At 43.0% G+C, this 26,269-nt stretch overlaps 1 protein-coding gene across 2 annotated transcripts in view; it reads right to left on the reverse strand.

The window, feature by feature from the left end:
• The window catches only part of Atrnl1 (attractin like 1), a 507,438-nt gene that overhangs the window by 135,864 nt on the left and 345,305 nt on the right, over positions 1–26,269 (reverse strand). The gene's annotated exons all lie outside the window — the stretch shown is intronic.

The raw sequence follows: 26,269 nt of genomic DNA on the forward strand, positions 1-26,269 counted from the left end.
AGACCTGGCAGGTGGGGAGGGTTAGAGCCGTGTGCAGACCCAGAGCCCCAGAGGGGAACGGGAAGTGTGTTCGTGGGGTGGTAACCCTACCCAGAGGGTTTAATGCCCAGGCAGAGAGAGAGAGGGGTTCAGGTGTGGAAATGGCAAAGCACACAGTCTGACAGCAACCGCAGTCAGGCGGGGGAGGGGCCAGCACCGCTAGGGTGCCAGGACCAAGTTTCCAGGGAGGACCGGAGTCTGCCCTAAGGAAGGCGGACAGCTGAGACAGGAAACAGAACAAAACACACTTCCTAAGGTAAGCATAGAAGGGTAGCTGGCAACTGTAGGTTCACCAACTATTAGAGCACAGACTTACAGACCTCGAAGGAAAGACAGGAGCCCTGGAAACTAAGCTGGAATTGAACCTGTTAGTGGAAACTCCATATGTTCAATATACAGAAAAAAGGAATATAAGTGTCACATGCATGTCCTGTAATAAACAAGCCCAAAGAGCCTGTCGCTCCTCAATGGAGCCCTACAGCAAAGAAACCGCAACTCTGCGGACAAACGGCCAGGGCGGCTCAGGGACAAAAGAGCCTGGAACCTCCTCGTACCAAATCACAAGGCCATGTTCACAGAATGTGGACACCTGAGAGAGGACACAGAGGCAACCCTTTGTTATCAGACCTGAGAGAGGACGCGGTGAGGAGGAGGCCTCTTTGCTGTTGACAACAACAACACCTGGCATCGATCATGAAGAGAGACACTGTATAGATCCAAATGGAGGCAGACTCCAAAATCCACTGTAAAATGATTCCTTTTAAGGGTCAAGCATATGGAAGTCAAGAAAAGATTAAGAAACTGTTTAGAGAAAAAGGAAACATTCCCTTGTGTTAGTCAGGGTTCTACTGCTGGGAGGCGACTACGACCTTGACAGTTTTGGAAGAGAAAGCATTTAACTGGGGGCTTGCTTACCGTTTCAGGGGTTTTTAGTTCCTTACCCTCAAGGTGGGGGCATGGAGGCATGAGAGAGAGTGATGACGGATGTCTTTCCACGTGCTGTGAACATGTGTTGCTCTCATTGGTTGATAAATAAACCTGACTTGGCCTATGGCAAGGTAGGATAGCGGCAGGTGGGAAATCCAGGCAGATACAGGAGAAGAAGGGAGGAGTCTGGGAGATGCCATCCAGCATCTCCAGAGCATACCAGAGCACCACTGGTAAGCCACGGGCCACCTGGCAATATACACATTAACAGGAATGAGTAAATTTAAACGTAAGAGCTGGCTAGGAATAAGCCTGAGCCATTCAGCAAAACATTTATAATTAGTACTAAGCTTCAGAGAGTTTATTCGGGAAATGGGGTGGGAGAGAAAAGTCCCAGTTACACAAGGGAGACTGGGTCAGCATGGGCTTTAAAACTTCATCTCTGGTGACACATTTCCTCCAACAAGGTCACATCTCCTAGTCCTTCTACCTCTTTTCAAAGAGTTCTACTCCCTGGAGGCTATGCATTCGAATAGACGACCCCTATGGAGGCTGTTTTCATTGAAACCACCCCAGCGTACAAGATATGGAGACAGCTGCTGGGTATGAATGGTATGTGTGGGCTGGGTGGCAGCAACATTGGGGGGGGGGTCTCTACACAGAGACAGCTGCATTGTGTTTATACATAAAAATGGCTCCAATTTTAGTAGAAAGTACATTAAATTACTAGGGCTATAAGGAGGGCACAGGGAACAAATAACCCTCTATTTAACAAAAAGCAAAAAAAAATTCTTTTTATACACGTTTAACTTCTCTATCAATTCACAATCAAAGGATGATGACTCATTACAGAGCTCGAGCTGTTTTGCACCTTCAGATGAGCACAAATGTTAAATTATATGTCTGAGTGATGCAAGGATCTCAGAACTACTCATAAACTGATGTTGACCTCTTCACTGTTGGTCCGCACTGGACGAGAATGGCAGTAAAACTATGATCAATGTCATTATAACATTGTCCTTCCATCAAAAAACCATTACAAAATTCTCATACCATAAAACCCACCTATTTAAGATGCACATGCTTAGCTCATTGCTTTCTTTGCACACACGTAGAGTTGTACAGCTGTCTTTATAACATCTTTATCTTTTCTTCTCAAATTCTTGCCCTCTGAGGACTTACTCTTCATCCCCACCCCTACTGATTCTATTTAAAAGCGTCTTTTCTGCAGATGCAGCAGTTAGTATCTCACACATACAGTGACCAGTCGGTGTGTGGTTGATGAAGGAATGGATGGATGGTTGCAGGAGTCTCTTGGCAACTGATGTGACACACTGTTTCTGAATGACTTGGAGACTATGGTTGCTTTCCATCTGCTACATTGTATGTGTTCATGAACCAGGTTACAAAACCAAAGGCAGCTTTCAGGGTCTCCAGTCATTTTACAAAGTGCACAGCAGCACTGTCGCTTTCACTGTGGGTTAATAGAACATGGAAGGCGAACTGCTATTATATCAATATATTTCTGAAAGTGTTGAGGTCACTTTAACACAGATAATAATAACAATCATGGCTGAACTTCCAACCCCGGCCATATTAGTACCCTGTAGTTGATTTCTACGATGGTATAAAATCCTTCAAATACAGGATAACTTTATCACACAATTGAACTGAAGACAAATATATAAAAGAAGACACTTCTGTAGGTGTGACCTATGACAAAAAGGAAGGAAGGAAGGAAGGAAGGAAGGAAGGAAGGAAGGAAGGAAGGAAGAAACTAGTCGGGGCACAGATAATGAGTAGCCATCAGTGACTTTTCCTGTACCCTATATTTTCATTTTAGACTACCACAGAGACTTTTTTATGATTAACTTAGTGCAGAATGCTCGAAAATGGTCAAGTTATTGTTTTGTCTCAATGATGAATGAATATTTAATCTCTTCTTTAAAGGACTTCTTAGAGTTCTCCCATGTGGCTGCTCGTAACAGTTTATGTCATTATTTCTTCCAAATAATATTTGTTGTAATTGTTTAACGCTAACAGTTCTTTGAGACAACTTACGAGCTCACCACTAAAACAGCCACATTCTCAAATTGAAAATAGACACCTCAGCTTTAGTCTATGAAGGCGATTGTTTTTATCCTCTTTAAACCAATACTTAACAAATAGATGCTATACAGGAATTTAAGTTTAAGTAGGCTAAACAACAACAACAACAGAATCTCTTTCAAAAAATGTAACAAGGGATATTTTTAAAACTTAGTTTTTGGAATAATGGAAGAAATGTGAAGTATTAAAGATGATGCAAACCAAACCAAATACATACATACATATCACTTATAAAACTCCCCAAATCTCTTCTTTATCACTAGAGCTCAAAGGATATGTGGAATCCTTAGCAAAATGCACGGGAAGTTAGTGTAGACATGTGTGAGCCCACTCACCATGCCGCCGTAGACAGTGAAATGACAATATCCTTAACAGAACCCTAGATACTACACCTAATATATGTTGATAGCGTAGCAATGGCCGAATGCAGGAATTCATTTCAGGGGCCAGTGACATGGTGATTGCAGCTATTGTGGAACTCAGATTACAGATGAATGAAACATCTAATTCTAACAACATGGAAAGGAAGTGAGTGAAGCTCTCTGGACACGATGGTCTACAAAAGGAGGACACTGTTCCAGTGAGCACTCGTGAGACGAGAATAATAGCTGCCTTTAAGTAGATGAGAATGGAGGACCGTTACAATGTCAGAGGTTCCGAGGATGATAACTTTCATTTGCATAACCCTTGATTACTCATTTGGATTGTAGATGAAATGGCTGGGCACATTACTGAAACAAAGTGAGATCATCCGCCAGGCTTTATTCTTGCTGGAAGCTGTGGCTTGCCCACAAGACAACTCTTGTCAGAGTAATGCTATTCTGAGGAGCCGGCCAAAGAACAGAGTCCTTGTTGGGGCAGGCCTTTCCTTCCCTGTTACTGGAGTGGACAAACAAAGTCAGGAATGGTATTGCCGCACCCGCATGCCCCAGGAATGAGAGCGATCACCTGGTATTTGCTCAGCAGTTGTTTGGTCCCTGAGGGCTGAATTATTTTCAGATCAGTTGCTCGTGACCAATGACAAAAATAACTACTGTTCCATAAAGAGACTTGGGTCTGAAAACAAATAACTACTGTTCCATAAAGAGACTTGGGTCTGAAAACAATCTAGTAAGGGCAATTCCAGAGATTCAAATAAATTCAATTCTAGGCAATAAAGGCACAGAGGAGGAGCTTGAGGCTTTGGGTAAAATGGTGGGAAGATTGCTGGTAGGGAAGTTAATTTGGTTAAAGATGAATGAGGAGCTAGGCCTGCTGGTCCAATCTATAACCCAACCTTGGCCCAAGACAAGAGCGTCAGAAGCCTAAGGTCAGGCTGGGCTTCAGAGCAGGTTCAAGGTCAGGCTGAGCAAATTAGTCAGGCACTGCTCAAATGGCAAACACACTGAAAGGTACACAATGGCAGGTGCACACGTGAGGTTCGTGTATGGCCCTACTTTGAGTATCCAGTTTCTGGGTGCTAAAGAACATGCCTAGAAATCCATCCGTCTGCACAAAGAGTGTCAAATACCTCAGTTGGGTGTCTTAAATACTCTGAGTAAATATGTGCTATCACTAATGGATATCTAAAGAAATAATAAAGTAAATATGTGCTATCACTAATGGATATATAAAGAAATAAAGTAAATATGTGCTATCACTAATGGATATATAAAGAAATAATAAAGCAATAGAGAACTCTCAGGGAATGATTTCCAAGAAGCCCAGACAGTTGTCACCTTTGACTGGACACATAGAGTTTCTTATTTCTAAGCTAAATGTTGTTCTATACGTTTCCATGGGCTCAGATGTTGGTTCTAAACTATACAGAGCAGTTTTTATTTGTTGTTTTTTTGTTTTTGTTTTTTTTTTTTTTTTTTTTTTTTTTTTTTTTTTTTTTTTTTTTTTTTTGGAGATGAGGTCTCACTGTATAGCCCTGTCTACCCTAGAACTTGCTTTCTAGACCAGGCTGACCTCAACTCACAGACATCCATGTGCCTCTGTCTCGTGAGTGCTGGGATAAAGGCCTATGCCACCTTGCCCAGCTGTACATATCATTTGGCATGCCTCTATGCATGGTATTTCTCACATACGTGAGGGACGGCATAAGTAGATAACCATGGGTACTGTGGGAGAAAGCAGGGGAAGGGAGTCGAAGGACAAAGCATGGGGCCTGGGATGTGCTTTGGAACCCTGATTTGGCCGGGCCTTACCAGAAGAAGATGGTATTGGAGCCACTGTCTGGCCAGTGATGAGCAGGCTTAAGAATTTGGAGTTGTGTGTGTGGATTCCCACCAAAGGAAACAGGGGGCTCTGAAATGAAGACTGCCATATTACGTTTCTATGGAAACCAAATTCTTTGCTGTGGTAGCCAGCGAGAGGAGCTGCGTCTGGTGCACACACGTTAACGCCCCGAAGTACACACAGAGGGACAAGCAAGGGTAAAGAGAACAGGTACCTGCTGGAAACCTCAGATTTAAGGTGGCGGCATTGACATGCTAGCACTGTTAATTATTAAAATAAAGGGAGGGGGCTGGAGAGATGGGTCTGCGGTTCGGAGCACTGGCTGCTCTTCCAGAGGACCCGGGTTTGGTTCCCAGAACCCACATGTCCGCTCAAAACTGTCTGTAACTCCAGTTAGAGTAGGCGGGGGGGGGGGGGTCACTATGAGTGAGCGAGTCAGTTCCACTTAAGGAGGTGCTTACAGCATTGGCCAATGTGACTTGTCACAGTGGCCTGCTCTCACAAAATAACAGGACAACCTAAGAAGATAACATCTCAGACCACATGTCCTATGATTCCCCAAATCCACTTGGGGGATAAGTAAACATACACAACATACCATGGGAACATGTTTTGGAAAAGTGAAATCGTAGAGAAAATGTTCAGTGGTATAAAAATGTCTTTAATGGAATAAAAATATTTTGCACTCTCTGGCTAAGGAGACTGCATTATGCTCACTTGAAGCAAATTCAGTTTATTCCTTATCTTTTGTGTAATTAATGCCTCTAATCCTTCAGTATTATCCCTCCAATAATTGCTAATTTCAAAAGCAAAGTCTTGGTTGTGTCTTTATTTTGGATATCTGTTGCTAGCTTTTAGTCTTCAATTGTGCTTACAGCATTTGCATTGCAGCCACCAGAGCACATATCCAATTGTTTTCTTTTTACTTCCAGGGAGATTTTCCCCTTAGTCAGAGACTTTTGCCTCCTCCCCAGGCTTACCAAGCAGGAGGTCCTGATTAAAGCCAGCAACAGACTGGACAAGACAAATGTTGAAGAAGGGGGGGAAATTAAACACAGGGAGAAAGGCATTTCCCTTTCTCCATCCATGCTAAATCATATGCTTTCCCGGTAAACTAGCTCTGTTTTTAGAAACTTGACCTCAAGCTCTCTTGCAGGCAACTGTCAGTGCCCAACCCACGCAGCTGAACCCTTTTAGCAGGGGTACATGGGCTCTGGGAGGAGCAATGAATGCCATTACCACCGGCACCAGCCAGCACTCTGTAATTTGTGCTGCGAGGTACCCATTCCGAAATGTGTCAGGTGATGTGGTGATTCAGGCCTTTTCCATCTGCCTTGACAGCAGGCTTAATATTTTCAGGTATTCAGGGCACCAATCTTCCCAATAAATTTTGTTTTCTTGTGACTGGAGAGTTAATTCGCAGACCCGCTGCTGTCAGATAAAAGAAGTTTTCTTGTTCCACTCTCTCCTCATTTACATGGGATTTACTAGTTGGATGACAAAGTGCAGTGCAGTTAGAAGCATCACAAGAAAGGAAACCCTGCAGGGATGTTAGCTGGGAACCCTGCTGGCCACAGGAAGCCCTGTGCTGTGGGTAAAAGCACCACAGCATTTAGCTCAAGAAGTTCTGAGATCCAATGGGCTGGTGAGGTGCGGCTGAAACTCAAACCCAAACAGGTGATGCCCCCAAGGAACTATTAATTTCGCAGTGTGGGATCTGACAGCGCTAACACACCACCACACACACAATCAGTGTGCTGGGATGGTCTTCTCAGGATGAGATGACCATACGAGTTCCTAGGAGAGTGGGCAGGTCAGTGTTGGCAAACGGGAGCTTCCCCAGTTTCTGTCCCCTTTAAGGGGGGAAAAGGCATGTGACAGCCCCCACGCCTCCTGGGACACCAGGCAGGCCCAATGTCTGGTCTGTTTTACCTCTTGCATTCTAATATTGCAGATTGCAGACACAATAACACACTAAGCCTCCTGTTACTTTACAGAGATTTTTTTTTTTTTTTTTTTTTTTTTTGCCCAGTAGACATTGGTACCATCTTGGTAGGGACAATTTTCATTTTTGTAATCAGTCTGGGCAATACTAATTGCTTTTCTAATTACCTGCTTGAGAATGCCAATTATCTCCTCCACCCCACAACGGCACATGCAATTGGCTAATTAGACCTTCGAGTAGGCAAGTAGAAATATAATTAGTCGTTTGAGAGAACAATTATTTGTTCCATCAATTCTGGGCCCATAAAGGAAGGAAGCTTTGGTTTAATCTGCTTTAATTTATAATGTGAAATGAAAACTGAACAGAGCTGGAGGCTGAAGAAGGGTCACTGCTCACCAAGGCGCGGGTTCTGGGACCTGCTGTTCAGGTCAGGGCAGATGAGTCTTTTTTGAAAGGACTTCCGTGGAATGGTCTTCTATTGTCTTAATCTGTTTTGTGGGGGAGTTTGGGGTTAATTTTGATAGGGAGGTTGAGCTTTATACCTAAGACTGAAGAGAGAGACATTACACAAAACATAGGTTAACCAGGAGGATGCTAACCACACAGAACCACACCATTAGGAACATGGGGATCGCACAGCTGCCAAGAGAGAATGGTACACACCTAAGTTAGTTCCTTGAGGCTGAGGTAAACAATTAACTCAAACTTAAACAACAGACTGGGACTGTATTTCCCTCACAGTTCACAGTTAGCTCCACTGGGCTGAGGGAGGGAGGGGCGGGCTGGCCAAGCAGTGCTCCCAGAGACTCCCAAAGGGAACCCGCCTCTTGCCTATGGAGGCATTTGGCATTCTGGTCTCTGCCTCTGAGACCATGCATAGGGCTTTGCTTCTGCTTGCACCCCAATCTCCCCTTGCCTTTATGTCAGGACAATGCTGACCTCACTTAGAGTCTGCTCAGAGGACCCAGGAACATTTCCATGTCAGGATCCCTAGTCCAAGCCACCCTCAAATGCATTTTCCCCACATGGGGTGAACCTCACAGGTCCCAAAGGCTTAGGATGCTATTTTGTGGGAAGGAGGGAGTGGGCAATCGGTTTCCCCATTAAGAGAACCATAATGAAACAGGACCCTCAAGGAACAAAACTCCAATACAGTTTATACAGGGATGAAACAGGACCCTCAAGGAACAAAACTCCAATACAGTTTATACCGGGCGGAGATGGAATGTCTAGTCCTATCTGCAGAACGCATTGATTAAACCCACAGAACTGATAAGAGGCAGACGCACTAAAACAAAAGAGGTGTCATTTCGTAGGTCTCAAGTGAGAAGGTGTCCAGGAAAGGAAGGGCTACCAGTCTGCACGTTAGCTGCACTGAGCAAGAAAGATTAAAGGCATAGTCATCTGTTTTGGTAGTCAGATTGAGAGACCCGTGTATTGATGCTGCGAATCTCTATTCTCAAAAGCCAAGGGAGTACAATGGGTTCACTGTCTTCCTTATCATTCTCTTATGGAGTGACCTTCAGTCACAAACAAGGCACAGGGACCAGTGATTACAAAGACATTCCAAAGTCATTAGCATCTTACACACAGGCATTGCCATTGACTGATACATTAAAGTAACAAACGCCAGGCTGGTAACCATGGCAGACCATGCATTAAATATCAGTTCACAGACTCGGTTAACAAAACTCGATGTTATCGGCTTGATTAAGGACTAGCTCGAGCAAAAAACAAAGATTATTATTTAACCACAGCCAGTGGCAGGCAGACATATTCCTCCGAAGAACAAAGAAACGACGTTTTACTGTTTCTGACCTCATCTTGGCAAATTTCCCATCTCCCGAGGGACACAATGTCCAGATTTCTCAAGATACAGCCACCAGTCTCTCTGTCAGTGTGAGGCTTAGCATTTTAGAGATACAGCTGGGAAAGGAAGAGGATTAGCATGAATACAATGGGTCAAATGAATAAACCATCACCATAGCAACTTAACATCAGTGTTGTCAACAAAAAGAGGGTGAGTAAAAAACAAAGGCACATATTTCATCTGAGACTGAACAGTGCTCTGCCCTCTCCAACACAAATGTGCACCGGAACTAAGAACGGGACTCCACTGCGGATGTGACTGACCAAACGTATGTTACACTGGATCCTGATGGCCCTGATGCTCATGAAGGCATGCGATGATGAAGGCAGAGGTGTAGATACAGCTGACAATTAGTTGCTGAGGAGCCACTGGAGGGGGGACAGAGGCAAGGATTCATCCCCAGAGGCATCCAAGGAAACGAGACTGACACCTTGGCTTTGGTCTTCTGACTTCCAGAACTTTTATCTATAAAAGTTTGGGTTGCCTAGCCTGTGGTGACCTTACGGCAGATATGAGAAACCTGACACAGATTTCCCGAGTCGAGGAAGGAATGTTGCTATGGCAAATACCCAAACGCTTGCAGAGGGCTTTGGAGTGGGGTCGAGGGACGCTGGTGCTCTGTGGCCCAGGCTGACTGAAGCCTGTGTGCCTTGAAAGGACTCAGGGGAAACATGGGCGTAGAAGGCCCCCCCACCCCCAGCGGCAGGAGTGGGGAGGGACTTAGAGTGGTCCTAGCATCTGAAGGGCACCTCTTGTCATGGACAGGAAGCGGGCTCTTTATAAGAATGCCATGCGAAAGCACATGAGGGAGGGAGGCCAGGCCAGGCGAGACCAAGATGGAGCTTGGAGTGAGACCAGCAGCGGCCAAGAGCGAGGAAGGGAGAATAAAATAGTTTCCCCGAGGAACCCAGTGACTTAATTCTGGATTTCTGTTCTCCGGAACCAGGGGAGAACACGTTGTTATTTCATGGTAATCTGTAGCAACACTCACGGAAAAATCGAATACGGAACCATCTCGTAACCGACTCATCTCACCAGACAGTTTAGAGTGCAGGGTCTTCCACTGTAGGAAGTCCCATCGGCTCCTCCCTCCTTCATCACACCTCACGTTCCACACTGACACTTTCTTATCCTACTTGTTTCCCCCCAAGGGGTTTGAGGGGTCGCGAGCAGAGCTCAAGTCTCTCCCTAGTGAGACCCATCGTGTCTACTATGTCGTGAACAAAAATGAACTCAGTGTACACTCACGTGGAAGTGTCCTCTTGTGATATAGCCGAGTGTGATGAGTATAAAAGTGAAATTGTATATTATCAAATTACTCTCAAGAGGAAATAAGCCCGTGTATCCTGATTTGGAAGTGTTTTCTTTATTATTATTTTTTTAATAACACCCATAAGGTTACTATCCTAACGTAGAAAAGGTGACTTATATTCAGAAAATTTAATGTCTTGCTTGCCTTAAACTAATATGACAAAGTGTGTTTTTCAAAAGTTGTCTCCAAATTACTTCATCCCTCCTTCTCAGTAGGTCCTGGGCTGGGAATTCCCACTTCTCCATTGGAAGAGATTCGCCGACAAGGTCAGGTAGAGTAGCTGCTTTATGAGCTTAAATAAGATTGCATTTGAATGCTAAAACCCAAAGGTTATCTCAATAATATCTTACATTTGTACTTGGAAATTTATACATATTTTAACATTTATTACCATACTTAATATTCACAACAAACTCTCAGGAATTATTGTTCTATTTTTTAAAACATGCCTGCTGGGGCAAATGGAGGTTAAATGATGCCTTCACGGTTATTTAGGTAGCAATTCTAAGGGGCTTGAACCTATCCCTCTCCAAACTAAAACTTTATGTTAGATCACAACTGAGTTCCAAACCCCTATGGAATTTTATCAAGATCACTTTGCGAGGATCTATTGCTCTTCTCTTTATTGCATGCCCCCCCCCCCCAACGGCAGCCCACAGACTGAGCAAAGATCTTCACCAATCCTACATCTGACAGAGGGCTGATCTCCAAAATATACAAAATATACAAAGAACTCAAGAAACTAGTCAGCAAAACAACAGAACTGAATAGAGAATTCTCAATAGAGGAAAATAAAAAGGCTGAAAGACACTTAAGAAAGTGCTCAACATCCTTAGCTATCAGGGAAATGCAAATCAAAACAACTTTGAGATACCACCTTACTCCTGCTAGAATGGCTAAAATTAGAAACACCAATGACAACTTGTGCTGGAGAGGATGTGGAGAAATGGGAACACTCTTCCACTGCTGGTGGGAGTGCAAACTCGTACAGCCATTTTGGAGATCAGTATGGCGGTTCCTCAGGAAAATGGGAATCAGTCTATCACAGGACCTGGCAATCCCCCTCTTAGGCATATACCCAAATGATCTGCATCCACGCAACAAAGACATGTGCTCAACTATGTTCATAGCAGCATTATTTGTAATAGCAAGAAACTGGAAGCAACCTAGATGCCCCACAACTGAAGAGTGGATAAAGAAGATGTGGCACATCTACACAATGGAATACTACTCAGTGGGGGGAAAACAATGGAATCTTGAAATTGGCAGGCAAATGATGGAACTTGAAGAAACCATCCTGAGTGAGGTAACCCAGTCACAAAAAGAGGAACATGGTTTGTACTCACTCATATATGGATTTTAGACCTAGAGCAAGGGATCACCAGCCTATAATTCACACCTCCAGAGAAACTAGGATACTAGGATACACAGACCCCCCCTGAATATGGGTCTCAGCCAGAAGGACTGAACAGTCTAAGGGATCTCAGACAGTGGAGCCAGGATGTATCCCTGGTGCATGAAAAGGACCTTGTGAACACATCCCCCCATGGAGGGATAACTGCCTTAATCTAGAGACAGGAGAGAAGCCCTAGTCCCTACTTCACATGACCTGTCAGATCTACATGACCCCACCTGGATGGCATTCCCCTACATATGGAATTGGGATGGGGGGATGGGAGGGGAGGGTGGTCAGGGTGCATGTGAAGGGGCAGAGAGGGTAAGAGGGAGGGAGAGGGAACTAAGATCGACATGTAAAATAATAATAATAAAAAAAGAAACCTGTTGCTGGATATTTGATCACACTGTGAACCTGGGTTTGTGTTTGTGTCAATTAATAAAATCAACCTTGGGTCAGGAGACATAGCCAGCAACTAGTTGACAAAAAGCAATCATAGAGAGCCAGAGGGAGTCTGGAAGACAGCTAGAGAGACGCACAGGAAGTAGTAGGGAGGGACTTGGAGTGTGGCTGTGTTTTTGATTCGGCAGAGCAGGATGCTCTCTCTCTCTCTTTCTCTCTCTCTCTCTCTCCCCCCTCTCTCTCCCCCTCCCTCGCTCTGAGACTCTAGCAAGAGCGAGGGTCAGCTTGTAGCTCCTCAATCTCTCTGAGCAGCTGCTGGCAGGACATAAAAGTCCCACTGGGCTTCTGCTTGAGAAGTAGGCCAGTAACTGTGGAGCCATAACACTGCTCAAACTGTAGTAGATTCAGGGGCAGCTGCAATCCTTCCATCTTCAAAAGCAAAGTAAAGGCAACTCTTTCTTTAACCCCTTTATGACCACGGATCAGCACTGGTTAGTAGCCTATGTTGTCTAAATGCGTTCATACAATGAGAGGAATTATGGTTGGGACACAAGGGGAAAAATTACTACTTTCTATGTTGATGGCAATGTGATCATGGTGACTGAAAACACGCATGTACAGAAAGCTACAGAACATGGCAAGTACAGTGTCATGAAAATCAAAAACTGAACATACATATATGCTATAACCATTGCCCATTAAGAGGAAAAAGGATAACGCTCCCATCACCCAAGAACCCTTGTACTCACTCTCCCAGAGTCTTCCTCACCCTCTAAGGGCAAGTACGTGGGAGGTGAGCTAGCCCAGATGGGGTTTGTGGGTTGGTGATTTTCCAAACACGGGCCATTCTTTGTGTTTTGCCTTCTACCCAGGCCACAAGTTCTCCGTGTTTTGCTCACGAGTCTGAAGCCCTTGAAGAGCATGGAATCCCACAGATTTCATTTCAAAGGCACACGTTTTCCACTTCTCAATTTTCGGTTCATATAATCTGCACTGTTCATTTGATTCTTAATCATTTACTTCTTTGTTGACATTTTAGCTTTTACAATCACACACTGTACAATCACACATTCCTTCCCAGGAGCTGGGCGTTTCTTCCTAACCACACTGTAAACCTTTTGTGGGTGAGGGAGCCACATGGCTCCGTTTTCTTTCCCACAGCATCTAGCAAAGGGCTGTTTTCCTTGAATGAACCATTTTGTTCAAAATGGCATATTCAGCAAGAATTTTATGCTGAACATTTCCTTTCTTGCAATAAACTAGAGTCAAGATTTAAATTTGTTAAAGGTACTCCCGAGATGCATCAGATATCATGGAATTTATGCCAATTAGCGACACAGTTATTATTGAATTTGAAGATACACCACATAAAGTGCTCTAGTGCTTGGCAAGAACTTTTCGTTTCTTAACAAAACAACTGTATTTTTCACAATTTCTGATACTAAAATTAATAGTTTTAATTTGGAAGACTTTTAAATGGAGTAAACATGAGTTTTGTGTCATGTGGTTACAATTAAGCATGAAAATTGACTTTAAAAGATTACTTGCGCATTTAAGTTTACTAGTTGTTTGGCATTTCTTATTTTATTTTCACATCTAAACACTTAATTCTTTTTTAAAAAAAATGATTATTTGATTTTGCGCCAATGCATGTGGACATGAGTATACGTGTGCACACCATATGCATGTGGGCGCCTAGGAAGCCAGCAAAGAGTGTCAGAGTCTATGAAACTGGAATACAGGTAGCTGTCAGCTGCCTGATGCGGGGTGTAGGAACTGAACCAGCGTCCTCTGCAAGGGCTGCAAATGTTCTTAACCTCTGAGCCATCTCGCCAGTCCCTGTCCTACTCATTTCTTACATCTACTCAACTTGATGTCGTTACATTCCTTTTGTAGATGACAAACTATATGTGGGCTTAGTAATTAAAATTAACTTGGCCAAGGTGACATTGTCTGAGTGTAGGGGAAGAGGGGTTCAGCAGCTCTGCTGGAATAGAGACACCGTGTGCGTGTCTAAAGAGTGTCTCCAACCGAGAAAAGAATTGCTTCCTTTCTCTACTAAGAAACAGTTTTCTAACATTTCACTATGAAAATGTCCAAATGTGTAGTAAAGTTAAAACTGGGTTAATCCACCATCACCCAAGTCAGTGTTTATTTCTTGCTATGTTTGCTTTGTTACAACTTTGTTACAGATCGAAACAATTCTCTTGTGCATCTGTCAACCCATCTCTTAAGAACTATCTCAACATAAGTTCCAGGTCCTGGTACACGTCATAGGTAAAATTTTCAGCATACTGTGCTAATCAATGTGCATATTTGTTTGTTCTAACATGGATTCCAACTAACCCGATGGTCCTTTCCTTGAGTTGATAGTATTTCCAATAATCTTTAGATTCAGTATTGTTCAGGATGGCAATTCAGATAGCTGAGATTTCTCTACCGCAGCTGTAAGAACAGATATCCATGGGAAGCGGAATTTGATGTCAAGGCGCTGGTTCTCATCTTTCCTAAAGGACTGCGCCACTATGCAGCTTGTGTCAGTTTTAGACAGGAAGATCCACAGGTTAATGTTATTTCTCCATCAAGTTTTAAGCCAGAAGGGTTAAATATGGGGGAGGGGATGAGAACAAGATAAAGGAAGGAGTAAGGGAAGGGACAACTAACACTAACGGCCTTTTGAAAAGCCACATTGAAACCTACTACTGTAGAAACCTGTGTGTGTGTGTGTGTGTGTGTGTGTGTGTGTGTGTGTGTAGGTAAGAGGGTCCATGGCCCTTTCTGATGTGTGTTTAAGTGGAGACAAAGAGTAAAGGTCCTCCAAGCACTCATTTCTGTCCTGTCTGTAATGCAGATGGGATGTCCACTGACGTCATCATTAAGAGCGAGCTAAAGAAGGTGGCACTTTGTGAGTAACACGGAGAAGCAAGAGGAACGCAGAGAGAAACCAAAACCAGCTGCAATGCGTATGAGTGGTTCTACAAACATCTGAACTTTATGTTTGATAGCAAGTCGTTTTCAGGAGAATGAAAACCTACCTTAGCCAGGACTAAGTGACTGAGAACAGAGCTGAGCCTGGAGTTACAGAGGGAGATAAGGATGATGCGCGTTTGGCAGGCATTTAAATGCCAGGCTAGGGAAACTGAAGGTTGGTAAACTCCAGAAGCCCTTTGAGAGGATTAGAACATGATTGAAGAGCACGATCAAACGGCATTGACAGCTGTGGGAAGATGCAACTAGATGAAGGGAACCTCTACTTAGAGGAGTTGCTCTACCTAGGCCAACACAACTGTACCTAATTCAGCTTGCCACCTTAGCAATACACTCACTCCAGTTTAGATGTATTTGACTCCCTAACCCCAACCTTGTACCCGATGGGGCAAAACCTAGCTCACATTCACTGTCGCCACCTTAACGACCGACCGTGTGTGCCGTATTTATCCTTTCTGTGTAAAAAGGGATATTACTCCATGTTCCATCCATAGTACTGCAGGAGGAGCATCTAAAATGGAGATTACTGCTAGAGATGCACTCAGATCCACTATTTTCCTCTATCTTGGCTACTTATGTCTCTGTAATTCTTATGAGGCTAGCCACTGCTTCGATTTCTGTTACAATTGAACCTGTAATTTGGGCAGGGCTGGGAGAAGGTAGGCTCATCTTTGAAGATCTCTTGTGGGATGAATTACTCAGTCATATACCTGGCGAGCCAGTGCTGGCTGTCAGTCAGTTAAGCGGTGACTGCCAGAAGTGCATTGCTTCTTTGTACCTGAATTTCTTCTTGCACTGGAATATATATGGGTTTTAATATGATGTGACAGAAGGGTTTCGAGAGTAAATACTTGAAAAGGAAAAGGGGAGGGGGAAGCTGTCCGTGTCTCAAACCTTAACCTGCACGCAAGTAAGCTCCACTTCCTCTGTAAGTCAGCCACAGGCCTCTTCAGATTCAGGAGGGCGTCTATGCTCTACCTTTTAACACAGGGACTGCCAAAAGAATTTGGAATTTCATTTTGTTTTCTCTGAAACAGGTTTGCCTGAAACTCATCACGAAGCCTAGGCTGGCCTGGAACTTGTCACAATCCATCCTTTGTTCAGAAGTACTAGTATTACAGATATGCACCAGCATACCTGGATTGAAGTCATTTGTAGTCAAAGATTACTTAGCAACGGAGCATTTTCTGAGTTTCCTGAAGCCATGTGACACTTGGGGACTCATAGGTGATAACTACCAACAGTGTGCTGCGTCAAGAGAGCCAATGCATGCTTTCTATCTCAGGCCAATGTGAGAAGCTGATTTTGGCGCTGAACTTACTTGCTACTCTTGACCCATCTCAATTGTTTTCAAGATACATGGCCTGGTGTTTACAATTAGGATTAACTTGGTAACTGACAGGATGATACTTGAATTGACTGTTTCAGCAGGAAAGCATCCGACTTATATAGCATGTCCAAGCAGATTATTGCATGGATGCCTTCAGATTTCCCATATACTTTGAAGTACATGTTGTATACTTGTCTTTTTAATTTCAAACATTATAACTTTTCATGTTGCATTGCCGGGAGTGCATTTATTTTGTTATATTGGACTATAACTGGAAGGCTATAAAACCTTAAAAAGCACCAACTCAAAAGAACAAGCAACATCATAAAAAGGTAGTTACTGGGTAAACATTTCTTATTGAAGAGAAAATATTGTTTCCTCAAGTCAAAATAATCTATTTGTAATAGAATGCTCTATGTACAACAAATTGTATTTAAGAAATGAGTGCTATTTTATTTAGGGACATTTCTGTGAAAACAATAAAAGAATAATATGAGTTTAAGAAAATCCAGCCGAGTTTCAAAAGGCTGATTCAGCATTTCACAAAACTAAACTATTCAGATTCATGTGCTGGCAAGCTAAGGCTCTGTGTTTGAAGAGAAAGCATTGGGAGGCAGATGTCATAAGTTTGCACACGGACTGCACCAGACATAATGTCATCATCCCATGTATGATTTTTTAAAGTGGGTATTTGTGGCAGTCAAAGCAGGATTGGTCATTAATTATAAAGTATGATATTAAAAATTAAAATGGCCGATCATTTGACCATCTCAAGGCTCTTGATTCCTCAGCTGATGCCTTATGACCAGTCGTCAAAAGTATTGTTCTGCCGAAGCCTGTGTGGCGTGACGGGGCTAGGGAGACCGCATGAATGGTTGCCGTTACTTCAAGCATCACCTAGTAAAAGACTAGAAAGAGGAGCCATCAGCACTCAGTGGTAAGGGCACATCTTCCATTAGTGGTGGAGTTATTGCTATACTAATTATATTGACACTTCAACAAAAGACTAAGAAACACATCAATCAACCAAACAGCATCTTATTTTCTGGCTGCACCAAAGCCGAAAGGAAAAACTCATAGAAATACATTCAGCCTTGAAATGTGACCACTCTTCCAGCCAAAGATGACTTTTTTTTTTTTTCTTTTTTTAGTTTAGGTGACCAAGAATCTAATAGGGTTATTTTTCTTACTACTTGGACCTTTAAAAGAAGCTGCTTTAGAGTGTTTTGCACCAAATAACTCCTAGTCTTCATGGCTCTACTTGAAAAGTGCACATACTTGCTTATCACCTACAGCTACACACCTAGGCCTGGCATTACAGTTGGAGACTCTGGGCGGTGCTGAGGTTTGAAAGCAGCCTTCCGCGTTGTACAGCCTGATGACTCATGAGTGGGAACAGGAAATGGGAAGAGGGTCTTGTACAATGGGTTTAAGGAGAGGATACCAACCCTAAACCTACATTAATAAAGTGGAAACCTAGGAATCCAACACAGAGATGGGATGGAAAGGTGGCTCTGCAGTTAATGATGCCTACTGCTCATGCAGAGGACCTGAGTTCAGGTCTCAGTACCTACACTTGGCGGCTCACAGCCACCTGTAATCCGAGCTCCAGGAGATCCTCTGACTGCCTGTACAGGCATGTGCACACACTTGCACACCGCCATATGCAGACACAGGCACATATATATATATATATATATATATATATATATGATGGGAGATGCCATTATGTATATATGTTTCTCATACTGGTTAATGAATAAAGCACTGTTGGCCAATAGGAAAGCTAGATAGGCAGGACTAGGAGACAAGGAGGAAATAGGAAGTAGTAAGGAGGAGCCAAGATGGAGAGTCTGGAGAGAGCAGTATGCCGGCCAGCTCCCTGGTAAGAGAAATACATAGATCAGCAGAAATGGGTTAATAATTAAGGCAGAGCTAGCCGATAAGAAACAAGTAACCAGGCCAACAGCATTGTATCAAATACAGAGTCTCTGTGTATTATTTGGGGCGGGCGCGGAGGCAGGACAAGACCAGGCGGAGGGCAGATAAACTGTATTCCTTACATATATATGTAATTAAAGATAGCAAAAGTAATCGCCACAGAACCACATCCTTTGCCTCAAGAAATCAGACCTGTGGTGACAAAGCCCCAAGTAAGTCACAAAAAGTTAAGAGTTTGGGTGTCACCATTAAGGATTCATAAGTTAAAATGTTTAGGTGTCTTTAAGGAATCATTTTCCTTGAATCCACCGCCTACAGACATGCTCACTTAGGGCCCTGGTCTTAGAAGTTCCCCCAAATCTAAGATGTATGCTTTGAAAAGTTTAAGTGTTGTTGTGTTGGTTTTCTGTCTGTTTTGTTTTTGTATTTGTTTTGTGATAGTGGAGACTGCAGAAACACAGGGAACGAGACAGCCTTATCAGGATTTAAAAAAAAAAAGTTAATGAATTTTCAGTGGGGAATCCCCACACACATTTTCTCATATGTTACACAGCCAGTCCTGAATGAAATTAGTCATGACTGGCTCATAGCTGTCTAAGTGAAAGAGAATACAATACACCTAAGGAAAACGCATGCCTGGTTGTTTCTGGCACCCCTCACTCGCTACTTTTAGTGGTGTGGGCTCCCTGTCTTCTACACTCTCCTAATGCCTGGGATCCCCAAAGCAATTTGCTGGCGTTTCTTTTATGTTGCAAGTAGATGAAAAATGCACCACGACACAGAAAGATCTTCTCTGGATACGTGAAATGTAAGGGTAACAAGGAATAAGCTCAATGAGGACATCTAAATTGCTAATGGTAAGAATTCCCAGAAATAGCTTAGGTAATGGATTTTCTCCATCTCCCTACATACACAGCGATTACTTGACTTACATTTAATGCCCAAGCTCAGGAGTATTTTTTTTTTCCAAATCATGTTTTCCTTATTCCTTACTTTAAATTTTTTCATAGCACAGAAATGCTCTTTGCCAGTTTTCTTAATAAAGCTGTGGCAAGAATCTGTCCATAGATCAAACACCAAATTAAAATGACTTTTGACTCTGGCTGATTTTTACCTTTTTCACCAGTCACAATCTCCAAGACAATTTCCCTTTATGCTCTTTTACACCATCCTAAATAGCTCACTCTTTGGCATATGAGTCGTAGTGTAGCTGAATCATGCGGGTCTGATTTAGCTGGAAAAATGTCAGTCACAGTAAGCAAGATGTACTCTTTGGCCTTGAGTGTGCTAAGCTTCCATGAATCACAGGTTAAGATTTTGCCAAATGAAAAGCAATTTCACTTGCAAAAAAAAAAAAAAAAAAAAAAAAAATGTCTGTGGAGATATGGCTTTTAGCTCACATGAATAGTGTTCTAAAAATGTCTAGAAGGGACACAACACACACACACACACACACACACACACACACACACACACACACACACACATGGAGGGAGAGAGAGAGTGAGAGCAAGAGAGAGAGCGAGGGAAGGAGAGAGAGAGAGGAAATCAAGAAAAAGAATTAGCAACTGCAGCATTTTTCTTTGAATTACAATACTTTCCCTGTGAACTTCGTCAAACAAGTGGTAAAATTAAACTAATGAACTGCTCATTCAGTTAGACCTTATCAGCGGTTAGGGATATTTAATAAGCTCTAAGTCAGCTATACTGTGTCAGGAAGAATTTGGTAATTAGATGCCAAAATAGTGAGGGACCCGTTAATTTCCTATAATTTAAGCACCAGGCACGGTCTGAAAATAGTATTGAGGACAGTACAGACAATCACTCTGGAATTTCTGTTCTCAGGTTAAAATTAAAAAAAAAAAAAAAAAAAAAAAAAAAGAAAGAAAGAAAGAAAGCAGCCTTGATTTTCATCTTGGGATCCAAATTCCACAAATGGGATACTCTGTCTTGTCCCTGCGGTGTTTCATCTCTCGCCTGTAACGGTCACAGGGCCTTCATTCTTGAGGACTGCCCGTCCTGTCTCAAAGTGCAGCTTCAGACACGGTTCAATACGGTCCAGCACACCAGCCAATGCGTACTGCTCTAAACAATGGTTGTCGAGACAGCGGCAGCCCCATTAAGCTGTCTGTACCATCTCAGCCTTTTCTTCTCTTCTTCCTTTTAAATCTAAGATTGTTCTCGTTATGAACAATTTTTGTGGTGTAGAAAGGAACTGTGAAGGAGTAGGCATTTGGAACAGAATTTCAGGTCGGGCCATTACAGTAGACTGGGACATCCCAACCAAGCACTCCTGCTTCTGAACTGATGACCGCATCTACCAGTGTTTTTGTGTTTAGCTATTTGAACAAAACTAATTTCTCTCCTGGAAGTGTTTGTAAGGAAAGAGAACACAGGTATGGGTAGAACAGGACTATCAGTTCCACATTCTGCGGAAAACACAGGAAGAAGGAATTTGCTAAACACTAAGAGATGATGCAATGCACAATATTCAAAGGCAGACACGAGGCATGCTGGTGCCCGCGGCACCTACGAGCCCGGAGTCTCTCAGCCCTGGCACTCAGACACCTGACATTTCCCACCCAACACTGAGGTACGTATTTGACAAATACTGGTAAAGCTCAGACGTTAACTAAGTGCTTCAATGTCCATAGAATCTGGCTTCCTCTAAGTTCTAAGGTTAAGATGCAAAGTTTTAGAGGAATCACTTTTTAATACATTTCTTTATTTTGGGGTAGTCAAACTTTAAAGAGCAGGTGTACACTTGAAAATCCCTTGGTTGTAGACATCAAAGGTATTTTCTGCCCTGTTGTACGTACATGGTATATAACTCAAGCATGTAAAGGTAATGCAAAAACTCATCAGTAACTTTTAAAAGAACAAGATGTACTTGTAAATTACAACCTATCTCTAGCATTTTTATCCTTTTATCCGAGCTCACCAGCTGATGTCGGTAGGAACATTTCAAATTGTTTTCTTTCTGCATTTTGAAGCTGGCCATTTTAAATTCGAACACACTTTTGTAGAGTACCGCTCACTTTTAAAGTCTAGAGTTAGCTTTATTGATTTCAAATATGTCATTTTCTCGGCTTCAATTATTGCATGTGTGAGTAATGGAAGTTTAATTTTCATTTGTTGGAAGATCTAGCCTCTGTATGCTTTTGACACACTCCAATTTGCAGAAGACTGTTATTAATTTTAAGTAAGTTTGCCGGTGCACTTTCTCCCTGATCTGCTAAACCTTCCCTTACTCCACACCACAGATCTCTGCTCTTTGGGTTTGACTGCGATCCCACACGTTTGTTCATTACGCCACGTTTAAAAGCAACATAATTCTGAACGCACACGATGGACTTCAGAAGATGTGGACCTAAAATATCAACTTAATGTGAACATCATTATTATATGTTTGCTAGATGACATGCATGTCTGTGTTTCAGAAATGCTAACTACCCTTGACAACCTTCAGTTTACAAAAAGCACAGCAACCTTAGGGGCAGTAGAGACTATCATTCGCAGAAGCAGACACTAAAACTAAGAATCTGGAGGTCTTACTAAGAAAATGAATGGAATGTTAAGCTAAGAACTTCATTTTGAGTACCAGTTTGTAAGAGAACTAAGCAATGAGGGAATTTTTTTACCTTAAATTGACAATTTCAAGGTCAGCCCACTTCTGAGATGGTCGTGGATGGAATCATTGACGTCATTCAGGGGCATCCACCCATGGCAATAAATACATAGCAATAACATAAAAGCAGCAATAGCTACTACTTAATGCACCCTTATGATGCACAGTAGACTCATATGTGTGGTCTTGTAACGTCCTTGGAGACGGCTCAGTGGTTAAGAGCGCATGCTGCTCTTCCAGAGGACTGGGGTCCAGATCCCACCACCTACAGGATCTGCAACTCCAGTCCTAGTGAATCTGGTGCCCTCTTCTGGCCGCTGTGGGTACTGTATTCACGCAGTGCACAGACATACTTGCGAAGCAATGTTCTTTGGTAAATGAATACCTTTGTTTTTTATTAAAGGAGAAAATTTTCATTGTAATGAAATTAATTTTCATATTTGTCTTTGTGTAAAGAATTAGATATTTCAGGACACAGAACGTCTTTTGCATTTTTCAAGTAGTCAATATTCTGATCAAGTAGTCAATATCAAGGATGCTGTTTCACATAAATACATAGTTAGAAAAGGGCTGGAGTACATCCATCTCAGAAATACCAGAAATTCTATCCTGACCCTGAGCCAAAGTTTATCTTTTTGAGATTCAAATCAGCAACACAAACAGTAATCTCAAAGAAGAGTTATTATAATGTAATACAATCAAGGAGTTAGTGATTTGGTAATTCTGAGGAATGATGATAGAAAAATATTAAAGTCTCCTGGACTTTAAGTACAGATCAGTCAGACACCATGGGGATTCTGGGAACTCAACCCAGGTCCCTCCACAAGAGGGAAAGGCTTACACACCGCTTATCCCCTTGGGCTTTAATTTTGAATTCTAATTTCCCTATATTGTCCACACATGTGTAAAGGTCGGCTATATTATTCTGCTACCTGTCAATGTGTACTACTTAAGCAAATCGCTCCTTTAGCATCTTTTGACAAAGGAACAATGTCAGTGATAGATGGCATTTAATGGATACCAGTCCGGTCCCCAGGTCCAGTGCATGATGAAGTGGCCACCATGTGTGACTTTTATAACTTTGAATGAAATTATCAGAGTAATTGTTATTTTTTTCTTTTAATGGTTCTGGAAACTGGCCCTCCCCGTGGTTGAGAACGTGTGCACGGTGTTTAATTCCTCTGTGTCACCCAGGACTAGAATCTTCAGTCATGGCCCCGGGATTATATTGACACAATAACCAATGCTCATCCAGGAGATGAGTTAAGAGAAATTGGAGAACAACAGAGTGACGAAGAGGCCACAGGACACGATCAGGTGCAGTACCAAAACAGATGATCCAGACTGGCAGGCCCAGGACTAGACACTTCCCCGGCATGGGGCGATGGCTCAGTGGGTATAGTGATTGCTGTGCAAGTCTGGGGACTGAGTCTAAATCTGCAGCACCCCTGGAAACCTGGGCGCTCGGTGCACATCTGTAAGCACAATGCTCCTCAGGCAGCCGAGGAACAGGGCTGGAGAAGGGAGAGTTACCGTGCCCAGCAGGTGCGGGAGGGAACAAGGGAGCCTGTGTCAGACGAGGAAGACTGTGACTGGCATGTTCTCTGAGCTTCACATGTGTGCTATGGTACACGCAGATCCACATTCACAAAGTGACGTACTCTCTGTCCCCACCTGCCTGCCTGCCTGTCTCTCTCTCTCTCACACACACACACGCACGCACACACACACACACACACACACACACACACACACACACGGTAATTCTGGGAAGAGAATAGCGTGAACAAAAACAGAGGTACAGGAAAGAGCCTGGAGCAGGGATGGAAGATGAATCGCTAGGAGTGATAAGGAGTGCTAGCTAGAAATAGTCAGTGCTCGCTTGGCAGCGCACAGACGACCCTGGGAAGGCTGTTCTACTCCAGCTACTGAGCTGAGGGGGCACCGTACCTCAGTGCAGGGAGCAGGAGCCAAGAAGATGACTAGGCGGTGGCTACCGTCATGGCCAGATTAATACTGGCACTGCTGAGAAATCGGGGCTGCTGGGGAGAAAAGCAGCTTGAGAGACATCAGTGGCTCTTCTCAACGGACACTGAATGAACGAATAATGGAAGGAAAAACAGCGGGTCTATCTGGGCTCTGCAATTATGAGAGAAAGCATACTAGGATGATTTACAGGTCAGCGAAATGGCGATGCGGCCAGTGTCTAATGAATAAATGAATGAGGACAGTTTAGGCAGAATGCAAAGCATGGAAGACAGAAACTCTAGGGACACCACCAGTCATGAGACAAAGCATCGGGCCATAAAACCATCACGGTAATTATCATAAGCCCTTGCAACTGTGAGAAGCTCTGCGGTCAAAATAAAATAACCTTACAATAACTCAGCTTTGCAGAGAGAACAAATGTTATTACCCACAATTTCCAGATGAGTAAATCGCACCTCAGTGTTTATGTGACTTCCCCAAGGTAACACAGCCAGTAATTAGGAAAGCCTATACTTAAATCCAAGTTCTGTTCATTAATCAAGGTTAATTTACATCATTCTAGAGAGGATTCCACCCCTCAATGTACGGGAGTGTGGAGATAAAAATGACAAATAGATATTTTAACAAAGAAAAGTAAGGACCAAAGGCATTTTCTCCAGATACTTCTGTTACCACAATGTGCACTGTTAGTAATAGCAAACACATGCTTTTGTGTTACAGAAAAAGTAGTATATAAGAATGCAAATTGATATGAAATCCAAAACTATGGGAACTGTTTTACCAGCAGATATAAAAGGTCAAACTGCTAAAGCATTATTATTTGTAAGGTCTTCTGAGAAAACAGCATCTTAATCATTGGTAGGCTGGGGATACTCACAGTCATTGGAGGCCAGAGATACCGTTAAACAGCCTACAGAGTGCACTGCTTTACATCAGAGGGGAGCATGGGACATGGTTTACTAAGAGCCAAGGTGTGGTCCCTCTGCTTCTCACAGATGATGCCTGAAGCCCTGCCTGCTTCTCAGCGAGCATCTCAAACTAGCAATTCGCACCTGCCACTTTGCGCGTGAGCTCTATCTGTGCAAAATCCATTCTCTAGCATTCACTGAACCTTTACTACAAGAGTTGAGGTTATATCCAAGAATAAACCAAACAAATTTTTTACCTTTGGGGATGCTTCTATGGGATGGGGTAGGTATTGACTATGAAATAAGTAAGAAAAATGCATATTAATTGATATGGTGATAAATTATAGAGAGGAGAAAATAGACACAATGAGAGGAGCTGCATGATATTAGCAGCAGCATATTCTAAAATAGCTAGGTCTTTTGAAAACCTAAAAACCATGTGTTGTATATCGAATGCGGGTTCAGTATAGTGCCGTAGGATACCATGAGACATTAAATTCTACTCACAGTGGATCACAGACCTAAGTGTCCTAAAGAGGACACCACCGGAAGAAACTCAGGCCACCCAGGGTGTGGTGGCAGCTTTAGAAATGGCATGACTGCTCCAGGAAAGACATGATAAACTGGCCTTGATTCAAATTAAAAGCATCTTCCTTATAAATGGCAATGTCAAGAAAATGAGATGACAAATCACATGAGGGAAAAGTCCTACGGAAGGCATGTGACACAGAACTGTCACGTAAACATAAAATGAACTACTAAAACTCAACACTAAGAGAGCAATGGGCCCAGGGCCTTAACAGGCACCTCCACAGAGAAGACGAGGTATCGCCGGACGATACAGGAAAGGTTGCTTCACACGCCAGGGATGTGGCCTGGTGGTAGCGCACACCCAGCATGCCCAAGGCCCTGTGATCCTTTCTCAGCAGCACTCAAAGCAACATACAAAGATACAGGAAAGAAAGGCCCTTTTGCTGGCACAGTTGCATGACCCTGCCCCACGGTTCATGTGTGTCTTACATGAAATGAGCTCTCCTCAATGGCATGCTTCAGCCATGCAGAATTTAGACTTTTTTTTTTTTTTAATTGATGTTGGATGCCTAAAAGACAGTGCTCAGCTAACAAAGGACAAAGGGCCCTGTGGACAAGCTTCGGACGAGCCACCTTCTTCTCCATTGACAGGGGTGCTTACCTCTGGCTTCTTATGGTTCATGGGTGCTAGTCAAGGTTATTCCCCGTTTTTCAGTGCTTTTGACCATTTA

The sequence above is a fragment of the Phodopus roborovskii genome, unplaced genomic scaffold, assembly GCF_943737965.1.
Source record: "Phodopus roborovskii unplaced genomic scaffold, PHOROB, whole genome shotgun sequence".
Taxonomy (NCBI): Eukaryota; Metazoa; Chordata; class Mammalia; order Rodentia; family Cricetidae; genus Phodopus; species Phodopus roborovskii.